This window comes from Heteronotia binoei, chromosome 4 (assembly GCF_032191835.1).
Source record: "Heteronotia binoei isolate CCM8104 ecotype False Entrance Well chromosome 4, APGP_CSIRO_Hbin_v1, whole genome shotgun sequence".
Lineage (NCBI taxonomy): Eukaryota > Metazoa > Chordata > Lepidosauria > Squamata > Gekkonidae > Heteronotia > Heteronotia binoei.
The window spans coordinates 83354089-83366092 of NC_083226.1; the positions used below are offsets into that span (position 1 = coordinate 83354089).

Consider the following 12004-nt stretch of genomic DNA (forward strand, 5'->3'; position numbering starts at 1 on the left):
CCAACAACTCCCATCAGTCCCAGCCATTGGCCATGCTGGTTGGGGCTGATGGGAGTTGGAGGCAAAAAACATCTGGAAAGCTCCTGTTGGCCACCCCTGGGATACAGGATGACCTTGACAGGCTGGAAAACTGGGCTAAAACCAATAAAATGAATTTTAACAGGAATAAATGTAAAGTTCTGCATTTAGGTAGGAAAAATCCAATGCATGGTTATAGGATGGGGGAGACTTGTCTTAGCAGTAACATGTGCGAAAAGAATCTAGGAGTCTTAGTGAATCATGCGCTGAACAAGAGTCAACAGTGAGATAGATAGATAGATAGATAGATAGATAGATAGATAGATAGATAGATAGATAGATAGATAGATAGATAGATAGATAGATAGATAGATAGATAGATAATTTTATTTGTATCCCGCCCTCCCCGCCGGAGCAGGCTCAGGGCGGCTAACAGCATCATTTAAATTCCAACTATACAAAGAAAGGCAAAGAAAACAAATTACATTTAAACATTAAAATTCTGATTAAGTTTAAAAATTAATTAATTAAATTAATAAAAGTGCTAATGCTATTTGTTCTTTTATGATGGCGGTTATCATTAGCAATTTCTTTCTTCGTCAGCGAAAGCCAGTCGGAAGAGGAAGGTCTTGCAGGCCCTGCGGAGTTGTTCAAGATCCCGCAGGGCCCGCATTTCCTCTGGAAGTTGGTTCCATAGGTTCGGGGCTACAGAGGAGAAGGCCCGGTTACGGGTGCATTGCAGCTTCACCTCTCTCGGTCCGGGAGTAGTCAACAAGTTTTTTCCGGCTGACCTCAGTGCTCTCTGGGGTTCATATGGGGAGAGACGGTCCCTAAGGTAGACAGGTCCTCGACCATATAGGGCTTTAAAGGTAATGGCCAGCACTTTGTAATGAACCCGGTATATAACTGGCAGCCAGTGCAGCTCGCGCAGTACAGGCTGTATGTGCTCCCATTTAGGAAGCCCCAGCAACAGTCTAGCCGCTACATTCTGCACCAGCTGCAGCTTCCGGGTTCGGTACAGAGGCAGCCCCATGTAGAGAGCATTGCAGTAATCCAATCTCGAGGTGACCATTGCGTGAAGTACCGTTGCCAGATCTTGGCGCTCTAGGAAGGGAGCCAACTGCCTTGCCCGCCTTAGATGGAAAAATGCTGACTTGGCAGTGGCTGCAATCTGGGCCTCCATTGATAATGAAGGCTCTAGTAAAACTCCCAGACTCCTAACCTGGTGCGCCGCTTTCAGCGGTGCCCTGTCGAAGACCGGAAGAGGTATTTCCCCTTCCCGAGCGCCCCGACCCAGACAAAGGACTTCTGTCTTCGCTGGATTCAGTTTCAGCCCGCTCCTCCTCAACCAAGTTGCCATATCCTGCAAGGCCCGGTCTAAATTCTCAGGGACGCAGTCATGCCGGCCGTCCATCAGCAGATAGAGTTGGGTGTCATCTGCATATTGATGGCACCCAAGTCCATATCTCCTGGCAATCTGGGCAAGATGCGGTGGCTAAAAAGGCAAATGCAATTTTGGGCTGTATCAACAGAAGTATAGTGTCCAGATCACGTGAAGTGATGGTATAGCTTTATTCTGCTCTGGTAAGACCTGACCTGGAGTACTGTGTTCAGTTTTGGGCACCACATTTTAAGAAGGATATAGACAAGCTGGAACAGGTCCAGAGGAGGGCAGCAAAGATGGTGAGGGGTCTGGAGACCAAGTCCTATGAGGAAAGGTTGAAGGAGCTGGGCATGTTTAGCCTGGAAAGGAGGTGGTTGAGAGGTGATATGATCGCCATCTTCAAGTACTTGAAGGGCTGTCATATACAGGATGGTGTGGAATTGTTTCCCGTGGCCCCAGAAGTGGGTTGAAATTAAATCAAAAGAGTTTCTGGCTCAACATTAGGAAAAACATCCTGACCGTTAGAGCGATTCCACAGTGGAACAGGCTTCCTCAGGAGGTGGTGGACTCTCCTTCCTTGGAGGTTTTCAAACAGAGGCTAGATGGCCATCTGATAGCAATGAAGATCCTGTGAATTTAGGGGGAGGTATTTGTGAGTTTCCTGCATTGTGCAGGGGGTTGGACTAGATGACTTTGGAGGACCCTTCCATGATTCTAATATAAGATTGTTTGAATGAAATAGGTCTAGATAAGGAGAAGCTAAGAGCTATATATGAAAAGGGAGGGGCAAGCGGTACAAAGGAAAGTGAAACTTTTTGACCAGAACACTGCAGAAATCTTGAGATGTTTATTTATGGGTGTATTCCTCATGGAATTGTAAGCAAATACAAGAATACATATGCTATATAATGTTATTGTTTTGGTTAAATAAAACAATTAAAATGGTTATTGTCAATTATTATTTTTATCTTTCCAATAACGTACAGCGAAAAAAAATCCAAATATGAATGATTAACCTATTAAACTGTAAACAGTTATGAAATCACTGCAAGGCGAAATCACTGCATTGGCTTTATGGGCAAGCATTTGGCTGGTGCTGCGCCAATTGCACTGGCTACCAATTGAGCAGACTTTGGAGGATGGTAGAAGACAGGAGTGCCTGGTGTAACTCTGTCCATGGGGTCACAAAGAGTCGAACTTGACTGTGCGACTGAACAACAAACAAAAAACCCAAATTGAGTACCGGATTCACTTCAAGGTTTTGGTACTGACGTTTAAAGCCTAACACGGCCTGAGAGCAACATACTAGAGGGACTCTTTTTTCCCATATACGCCCTGGAGGTCGTTGCGGTCTGCTACACAATACCTCCTGACCACCTCTGGCCTGAAGAACATCTGTCTTGCCTCAACCAGGGCCACAGCTTTCTCAGCTCTGGCCCCTGCCTGGTGGAATCAGCTCCCTATGAAGATCCGGGCCCTACCTAAGCTACTACCAGTTTATAAGGCCTGTAAGATGGAGCTATTCTACCGGGCTTTTGGTTGAGGCACCGGGCATCCTATTCCAGCAATCATTCCATCACTTGGCCTCCCTTATTGTGACATCATGCTTTACAGCTTTGTGGTGCTGTATCTTATTATCACCATCTTCTTGGGCTGAAAACGGCTGTATTCTGTGAAAAATGCCCTTCCCGCCTGTGATGCACCTTATTTTGTTCTATTGTCTTTGGTTTCTAATTTTATTGTATTGCTTTTAAATTTAAATGGTAGGTTTTTATTGTTGTTCAGTTCATGTTGTGAGCCACCCTGAGCCCATTATGGGAAAGGGCGGAATATAAGCCTACTCAACAAACAAATAAATAAATAAAGGTGAACTGTGTATATAACTAAAACTAACTTTAAAAGTTATTATACTAAAAACTTTTATCTGCGTTGTCAAGGCTTTTTTTGTAGAAAAAGCCCAGCAGGAGCTCATTTGCATATTAGGCCACACCCTGACATCACTATTGTTTCACACAGGGCTTTTTTGTAGAAGACATCCAGTAGGAATTCATTTGCATATTAGACCACATCCCCTGACGCCAAGCCAGCCATGTCTGTGTTCCTGTGCATTCCTGCTAAAAAAAAAAAAAGCCCTGTGCGTTGTAAATATTAAGGACAGCAAGAATTAGCCTTTATATAGGAACCCATGATTTAAATTTTTACTGACTGGTAATTTAAAGCAAATCCACACTGCTATTTAATACTTTCCTATCAAACCTAGACTTACTTTACTGGTTGCAAAACACAAACTGCATCAGTTATAATTGAGTTAGCAAACAGAATGGTAATATTTAGAATATTTATGAAATTTAAAATATGAACATCCACTTTCTGAAAGAAAAATTAACTGCACTCAGTACTCACTCAGTACACCCATTACTCAAAAAAAAAATATTACAAACTGCTGCACCCTATGCTACCAGGCCACAAGTATTTCCCAGGTAGGAAAAAATAAAGTTGAATGTGGAAAACAAGTTCGATAGCAAACTAAAAAAAGAAACAAATCTTGAAAATTCAGTCCATCTAGAGTATCAGTCTATCCTACCAGCATTACCTGTCTTGTCTGCAGGGTGGATAAACGATTTTTTAAAAGAAAAAAAATTAAATCAAATTTTTTAAAATTTAAATCAATGTTTAAAATAAAATGCTTTTTGAGGAAAATATTTATTCATCCAAAGTTTATTCCATCATGAAATAGGATTAGTTTTTAATTCTGAAGCACAAGGCTGTATATTCATGCAATGTTTTCATTTTTTGGTAATAAATTCTATTAATCCATTCACAATATCATGCTCTTCCAGAGGTTTCTGTAAGATTACTGGGCAGTTTCTCTGTCTACAAGATATTATCACAGAACACAGATGCTTGGTTTTGCAGTTCTCAAAACTGCAATTTGTGTCTGCAGAGACCACATGCCTCTTCACAAATTGTCATCAGAACAGCAAAAATGTTATAAAATGAACAGAGTTGAGAAAAAGACCTTAATCTCATTGTTCTACAAACCTATGTACACAGAATCAACCCTTTATGTGCTAAGTTTCAAAAAGTTCAATGAATAGAAAAAGATTGCTTGGAGTGGACTAGATCTGCACAAGAAGAAAATTAAGTGTGAGGAGGGAGGGCAAGTAGTAAAAATGAAACTTTTTGAGCAGAATACTCCACAAGACTTTGGATCTTTTGTGTGCATAACCTGAGGTTTATCACATTATTCTTTCCCTGAAGGAGAAAACCTATAATGGCAGCAGGCCGTAAAAGAGACCCAGTTTGGGTATATTTTAATGAAGTTCCTCTACCTATTGGTAAGGGAAGCATGCGTGCAAAATGCAAACACTGCAACAAAGAAATGGAAGGCCTGGTGGCCCAAATGAGGCAACATCATGAGAAGTGCTATGATGATGACAACAGAAACATGCTGGAGCAGGCAGGATCTTCAGGTTGGTAAACATTTCTACTTAATCAGATTTCTTAAAGAGTGCCTTGAATTGTCATGTTTGAGCAAAACTATATTTCTTATTATTACTGCATGTTACTGTCATTTTGATACAGTTATGAAGAAAAGCAAATATTCCTTTTTGGGCAGTGCTGCATGGCAATTAATACAATAAACAGAAATTGTATAAATAATAAAATAACAGCACTGATTTTTTTGTTTGTTTGTTTAGGGGAATTCATCATCAACACTAAGGATTCTGGAAACTATCTACCTTCAAGATCACTATCCTCCTGTTCTACAGTTTCAGAGTTATCTATCCAGAATAGTGTTTCAGTTGCACCATATACATCATCATCAGACACCCACAGTATATCACCTAAAAGAAAGAAAAAACCCTTCCCTCCTGGAACCACCATAGATAAGTTTTTGATAAAAACCAGCAGATTAGAAAAAGAGTTAATTGACGAAAAAAATTCCGAGTTTTTATGCAACAAACTCTTCTTTCCATCTGACTGAGAACCTACACTTCATTAATATGGTTAGTCACCGAGACCAGGATACAGTCCACCCAGCAGAGCAGATGTTGCAGGGAAACTGCTGCATAAAGTGTATGATAAGAGAAATGGAGCAATGTGCAACAGCTCTGGAGGGTAAAATTGTTAACCTAAGTCTTGATGGGTGGAGTAATGTCCACAATGATCCAGTTGTATGTGCTTGTATAGCAATAGAAGGGAAAGTCTTCCTGGCACGAACAATTGATACATCAGGAAATGCACACACAGCAGAATACTTACAAGAAGTGGCAGCAAAAGCTATAATAATGTGAACAAAAATTCAAATGTCCAGTACACAGTTTGGTCACAGACAATGCTGCAAATGTATCCAAGATAAGAAGAAATTTAGAAAAGCAGGAAAGGAATACAAAGCTTTAGGGTTTGTAGAATCTTTCGGGATCATGATGTTACCAGCCGTGAAAACCTGAAATCTTTGAATACAAAGCTAATAACATATGGTTGCAGTGTTCATTTGCTGCACCTCTTAGCCAAAAACTTCAGTGTTCCAGAATAAAGACTAATGTTGATATTGCTAAATACTTCCGTAACAATCATTTTGCTGCAGCAGGGGTGGAACCAAGCTAACGCTCCCACAAGATGTTAGATGGAACACTGTGGTGGACTGTTCTGAGCTGTATATCAAGAACTGGCCTATTCTGATGACAATTTGTGAACAAAATAGAGATAAAATAGATGGCACTGTCACGGCCAAAATCCTCAACATTGGGTTTAAGAGAAATGTTGAACATATGCTGAGCATCCTGAAACCCATTTCTGAAGCTTTAAACAAAATAAAATAAAAATAGCTGTTTTATTGCTGGTGCTGTTGAAATCTGGAAGGAACTGAGTGAGCACTTAAAAACAGAAGGGACGGTGGCTCAGTGGTAGAGCATCTGCTTGGGAAGCAGAAGGTCCCAGGTTCAATCCCCGGCATCTCCAATTAAAAAGGGTCCAGGTAATAGGTATGAAAAACCTCAGCTTGAGACCCTGGAGAGCCGCTGCCAGTTTGAGAAGACAATACTGACTTTGATGGACCAATGGTCTGATTCAGTATAAGGCAGCTTCATATGTTCATATGTACACATTGACAGAATTAAATTACAAGCATTAAAAAAACAAATGGGACAAGCACTGTCTCCAGCTCATTTTCTGGCAAATATTGTCAATATCCTATACCAGGGTAAAAAAGTAAGCGCTGAGGAAGCTGAGATGGGTATCCAGCAATCATCCATCTGTAATGCCAACTTTAATAAACTTCAGAGCTAAGGGGGAACCATTCAAAAAATATGGTTGCTGAAGATGTTTTAAAGAAAGTCACACCAGTGAACTGGTAGAAGTCACTTAAGCACTTGGATTTAGAGACGATTCAAATAATGATTTCACTTTTAACAGCAGTAGCTTCTGCAGGCATAGAAAGAATATTCTCTTCTTTTGAACTCATTCATTCTAAATTGAGAAATTGTTTGGGACCCGACAAAGCAGGAAAGCTTGTTTTTCTTTTCCAGATTATGAACAATGAAGAAGATGAAGATGACGAGTGAGCTAAAGAGGACAGTATTTTTTATGTGTAGGCTGGGCTAACAGTTTAAAGTTTTAAAATATATATATATATATTGTTTAACCACATCAGTTAACAAATATGGATGTTTAAGCAAACATATGCTATAATGTTATTGTTTTAGTTGAATTAAACAATTTAAATTATTATTTTATTATTAGTTTTCTCCTTCCAATCAAGTGCAGCAGAAAAGTTGTCCAAATATGAATGATTAATCTATTAAACTGGAGATAATTCACTTCACAATAATTTACCTATCTATAATGTGTTTCTAATAGTATTAAAAATCAATATTTTATATAACTGCAAAACTAATATGAACAGTTGTTATTCAAAAAATGAAATCTTCATCTAATTGTGAATATTAAGGTTATGCCAGCAAAAATGTTCAAAAAATATTCAAAAAATGAAATCTTCATCTAATTGTGAATATTAAGGTTATGCCAGCAAAAATGTGTCTTTATGTAGAAAACTATGATTTAAATCAAGTCTTACTGACCCTGCTTGTCTGAATCCAAGCTGAAAGGCTATGCTCTTAACCATCTGACCACAACCTTGAAGCACTAATTCAGAACAAAAATGAACACATTCGGAGGCTCTAAGAATGAAATACAGAGCTGGCATTATCTGCATATCAATAAGACATAACCCCAAGCTCCAGACATTCTTATTTAGTGGCCTCATGTATATATACCAGGGTGGCCAAACTTGCTTAACCTAAGGGTCACATAGAATAAATGTCAGATGTTTGAGAGCCTCAAGATGTGAATGTCAGATGTTTGAAGGGAGGGAGGGGGAAAGAAAGCAACTTTAAATGCATTCTCCAAGCCACCAGCTGACTTGGCTTGAAGAAGTGATTTAACAAAAAAATGCCTTCTCCAAGCTGGCCGACAGGGCAATGGGGGCTTCAAGAGCCACACAATGTGTGTGAAAGAGCCACATGTGGCTCCTGAGCCACAGTTTGGCCAACCCTGATATGTACTAAAGTGCATGGGTGAGGGAACCAAATCTTGCTGCACTTTAGAAGACAAATTCCACCCAGTTTATTCGGCACTTCTGGTGAAGACTCTGTGTCTGGTCAGGCAGAAAAGAGCAAAACCACAAAAGGGCTATGCCCTTAATACCAACTCTGTAGTCAAGCCAGTGAATAAGAATGATGTAGTCAACCGTGTTAAAAGCTGCTGAGTGCTCCAACAGTATCAAAAGGAAGAATTGTTCCATCCAATTTTAAACAAAGATCATCCACTAGTGCAACTAAAGATATCTCTGTACCAAACCCAGGCCTGAAGCTGGACTGAAATGGATCAACTGCAGATATGTCCATCCAGGAAGTTCTGGAGCTGCTCTGCCACCACATACAGTATCACCTTCCCTAATAGAAGTAAACTGAATTCTGGCCTATAATTAGTCACTTCATCCTCAGCCAATGATGAGCAGAAGTCTAATAACTGCCTCCTTCAAAGGCCTAGGGAGAGCTCCCTCAATCAGAGAGGAATTGACAATTTCCACAAATATTTTCAACAGCTTTTTTCAACAACATTTTATAAACCAGAATGGATATGGGTCCAAAGCACAAGTGGTGACCCTCACACTTCCAAAGACCCTGTCAACATCCACAGGCAGAATCAATCTGAAACTATCAATGACAAGAGGACAAACAGGCATTTCTGACACTGCAGGTACTGGATCTTTGGCGGGTGTGTGTGTGTGTGTGGAAATCACTACTAGTAAAAGAAAATATCTAAAAGAAGCTCCCCCAAATTTTCCATCGGAAGAACTGGAAAAAAGTCCGGGGGGGGGGGGGAGGGAGAATAGATTTTTCTCCAACATTGTCGAGGACTTCCTATATATGTGCCCTCCTACTGCCCAGGAATCTTGGCATCAAGACTGCAGAGAGCAATAACAATGGCTTTCCTAACTTAACGACAGTTTCTGGCTTCCATTCAGACAACTGAAAGGAGGAAAATTTTCCAGTCTGTGATGGATGCTTTAATTGGGGGGGGGGGGGGGGAGGGGAGAGAGAGATTATATGCGAGGTCCAAGCTACTTACTTCCCCACCTCAGTGCTGTAGACAACTTTTGCTGTATGGCTGAAAAATTGAGTATTAGGGTGGGATATAGAGTTACTTGCCTCTAAAGTAGCAAACACTCAGAAATACAGATGTACAGGGAAATCTGCCTAGAGCAGTAAGATTAGCAACTTGCTGCTTACCTGTTTACCTTATCGGTCCTATCCCCGATGCCATTTAATATCTATATGCGCCCCCTTGCCCAGATTGTCAGGAGGTATGGACTGGGTTGTCATCAATATGCGGATGACACCCAGCTCTATCTACTGATGGGCGGCCAGTCCGACTGTACCTCGGAAAATCTAGACCTGGCTCTACAAGCCGTGGCATCTTGGCTCAGACTGAGTCAGCTGAAACGGAATCCGACGAAGACGGAGGTTCTCTACCTGAGTCGGGGTGGTCCAAGGGGAGAGATCCATCTGCCGACTCTTGACGGGGTGCCACTAATACTGGTCCCTAAGGTCAAGAGCTTAGGAGTGCTCCTTGAGTCCTCCCTTACAATGGAGGCCCAGGTAGCAGCCACTGTTAGATCTGCCTTTTTTCATCTTCGGCGGGTGCGGCAGCTGGCTCCTTTCCTGGAGCACAACGACTTAGCAATGGTAATCCATGCTACGGTCACCTCAAGAATAGGTCACTGTAATGCTCTCTACATGGGGCTACCCTTGAAGCTAACCCGGAGACTACAGCTAGTGCAGAATGCTGCGGCACGGCTGTTAATGAGGCTGCCACGATGGGAGCACATTCAGCCAGTGCTGAAAGAGCTGCACTGGCTACCTGTTGTGTTCCGAGTTCGCTTCAAGGTGTTGGTATTGACCTTTAAAGCCCTTTATGGTCAGGGACCTGCCTATCTACGGGACCGCCTTTCTCCATATATCCCCCAGAGAGCACTGCGTTCAGGGGCAAAAAACTTACTGTCCGCCCTCAGACCAAAAGAAGTCAGGTTATGTATGACAAGATCTAGGGCTTTTTCGGTGGCAGCACCAGAGCTTTGGAATACCCTTCCAGAAGCCATAAGCTTCTGTTGTAAGCATATGTTGTAAGCCGCCCTGAGCCACCGCCCTGAGGTAGGAAGGGCAGGATATAAATCAAAATATAAATAAATAAATAAATAAATAAGGGCCCTGCGGGATCTGTCTGCGTTCCGCAGGCCTTCAATGCTTGACGGAAAGAGGGCTGCCACCGGACATCACATAGAATGCTGGTGATCACTGTTCGGAAATTCAATGCCTCCTATATTGTATGAATGCAGCACCATAGAATGGTTTTAAAAATTGTAATATGTTTTTTTAAATTGAAATATGTAAATTATGGTTTTATATGTTTTAATGGTTTAACTGTATTGACATGATGTTGTAAGCTGCCCTGAGTCCGCTTGCGGAGAGGGCGGGATATAAGTTGAACGTAATAAATAAATAAATAATAAATAATCACTACAGAGATACATTGCCAAAACACTGCATTTCTGACTACTAAGAGTCAAACTACTTGCAATTGCTCTCTGCCATCCGTGTCAGGATTCCAAGGCAGCATGGACAATTTCCATTCTGCATATTTTTGGAATTTTCCCTTTCTGCAGCCAATGACAAAAGCCATGTATTCCTGCAGACCTGGTATGCCAATTCAGTGTACTGATTACACTGAGAAAAGCACAGCCCAACACAGACTGCATCTGTTGGGTGAACTTAACAGATGAGGCTGCTTTATATCATATCATATCACATCACTGGTGCATCTAGAGCAGTACTGTCTGCTCCAAATGGCAAAAGCTTTTGGGCTTTCAGGCAGAGAAAGGTCTTTCCCAACATCTTCTCAAGATTCTTTAATTGGAAATATCAGGGACTGAATCTTCTACATGCAAATGTGACCTAAAACACTGAACTATGGCCTTTCCCCGGGTAACTTGTGTTAGCAGCTGGACTCCTCCTCAAGCTCAAGGCAGTCTGGAGCAAGCACTACCAGGGCCTGGATTCAAACATGGATGCCAGTCAAATAGCTCCATGGGAAAGAAAGAGAAATATACTTTGAATAGATCAGGAGGTGGTCAGAACAGATGTCATTCCCCTGCCCTAATCAAATGGATCACTCAGAATTTATGCAAAACGTCTCCGAAGACTTCATTGGCAACTTAAGCAAGCAATTACTCTCAAATCTTCTTTTGCATATGCAAGATCACCTTTTCTGTCTTAATCTCTTTATCTCAGTGTCACCTGTCTGGTGACACTTTATCTCTTAATCTCTTTATCTCAGTGTCACCTGTCTGGTCAAACCTTTCTGGGTAATCAAAAAGATCCATTAGTGGCAATCAAGCCACGGCAATCAAGTGGCAATCAAGCCTTTGTTTCACCCTGGTAAAGTAACCACCACATTGCTCTCTAAGTTTCCACCAGAAAGGACACATATTCCCAAAGCCTCAGGGCACAATTTTCCTATAAGAATCAGCCCCCAAAACTGACTGTGCTGTGTTCCTGGTACCGACCACAAACACCCCTCACTTGTGAACTTCTCTTTTTCTCCTTCATTGAATAAAATTGTGGTAATTTCTCTCCAGATCTACTGCTTCTACAGACCTCTCCAGGACTGATAAATATCACCTAATCCCTGAAACACTATTTCCCACTTCTCCCTGCCTTTCCAGTTAGCTCTTGAATGATGTATGTTTTTGCTAAGTGAACCTTTTTCTCATTTTCTTTGTTACTAAAAAGACCCTTTTATTTTTATAAATTGCCTGTTTATTCAAGTTCTCTCACACGGACAATCCCTGTAAACGTTGGGTTTTCCAGTTCTGGTTGCCCCCTCTTACACAGTATGCTATACTAATTCCCCACACACACTAATTGCCGACTGCCTCTATGAGCACCACTTGTGGCAAATAGGTGTAGCTGCTAAGCAAGGGCCAGGGTTCAGATATATTATCAGTGGGACTCTAATTTACTTAGTGTTTGTAAACAT

The 12004-nt window shown here is 41.3% G+C and overlaps 1 protein-coding gene across 1 annotated transcript in view; it reads right to left on the reverse strand.

Moving 5' to 3' along the window:
- Positions 1 to 12004, reverse strand: part of MFSD14B (major facilitator superfamily domain containing 14B) — a 75959-nt gene that overhangs the window by 21485 nt on the left and 42470 nt on the right. The gene's annotated exons all lie outside the window — the stretch shown is intronic.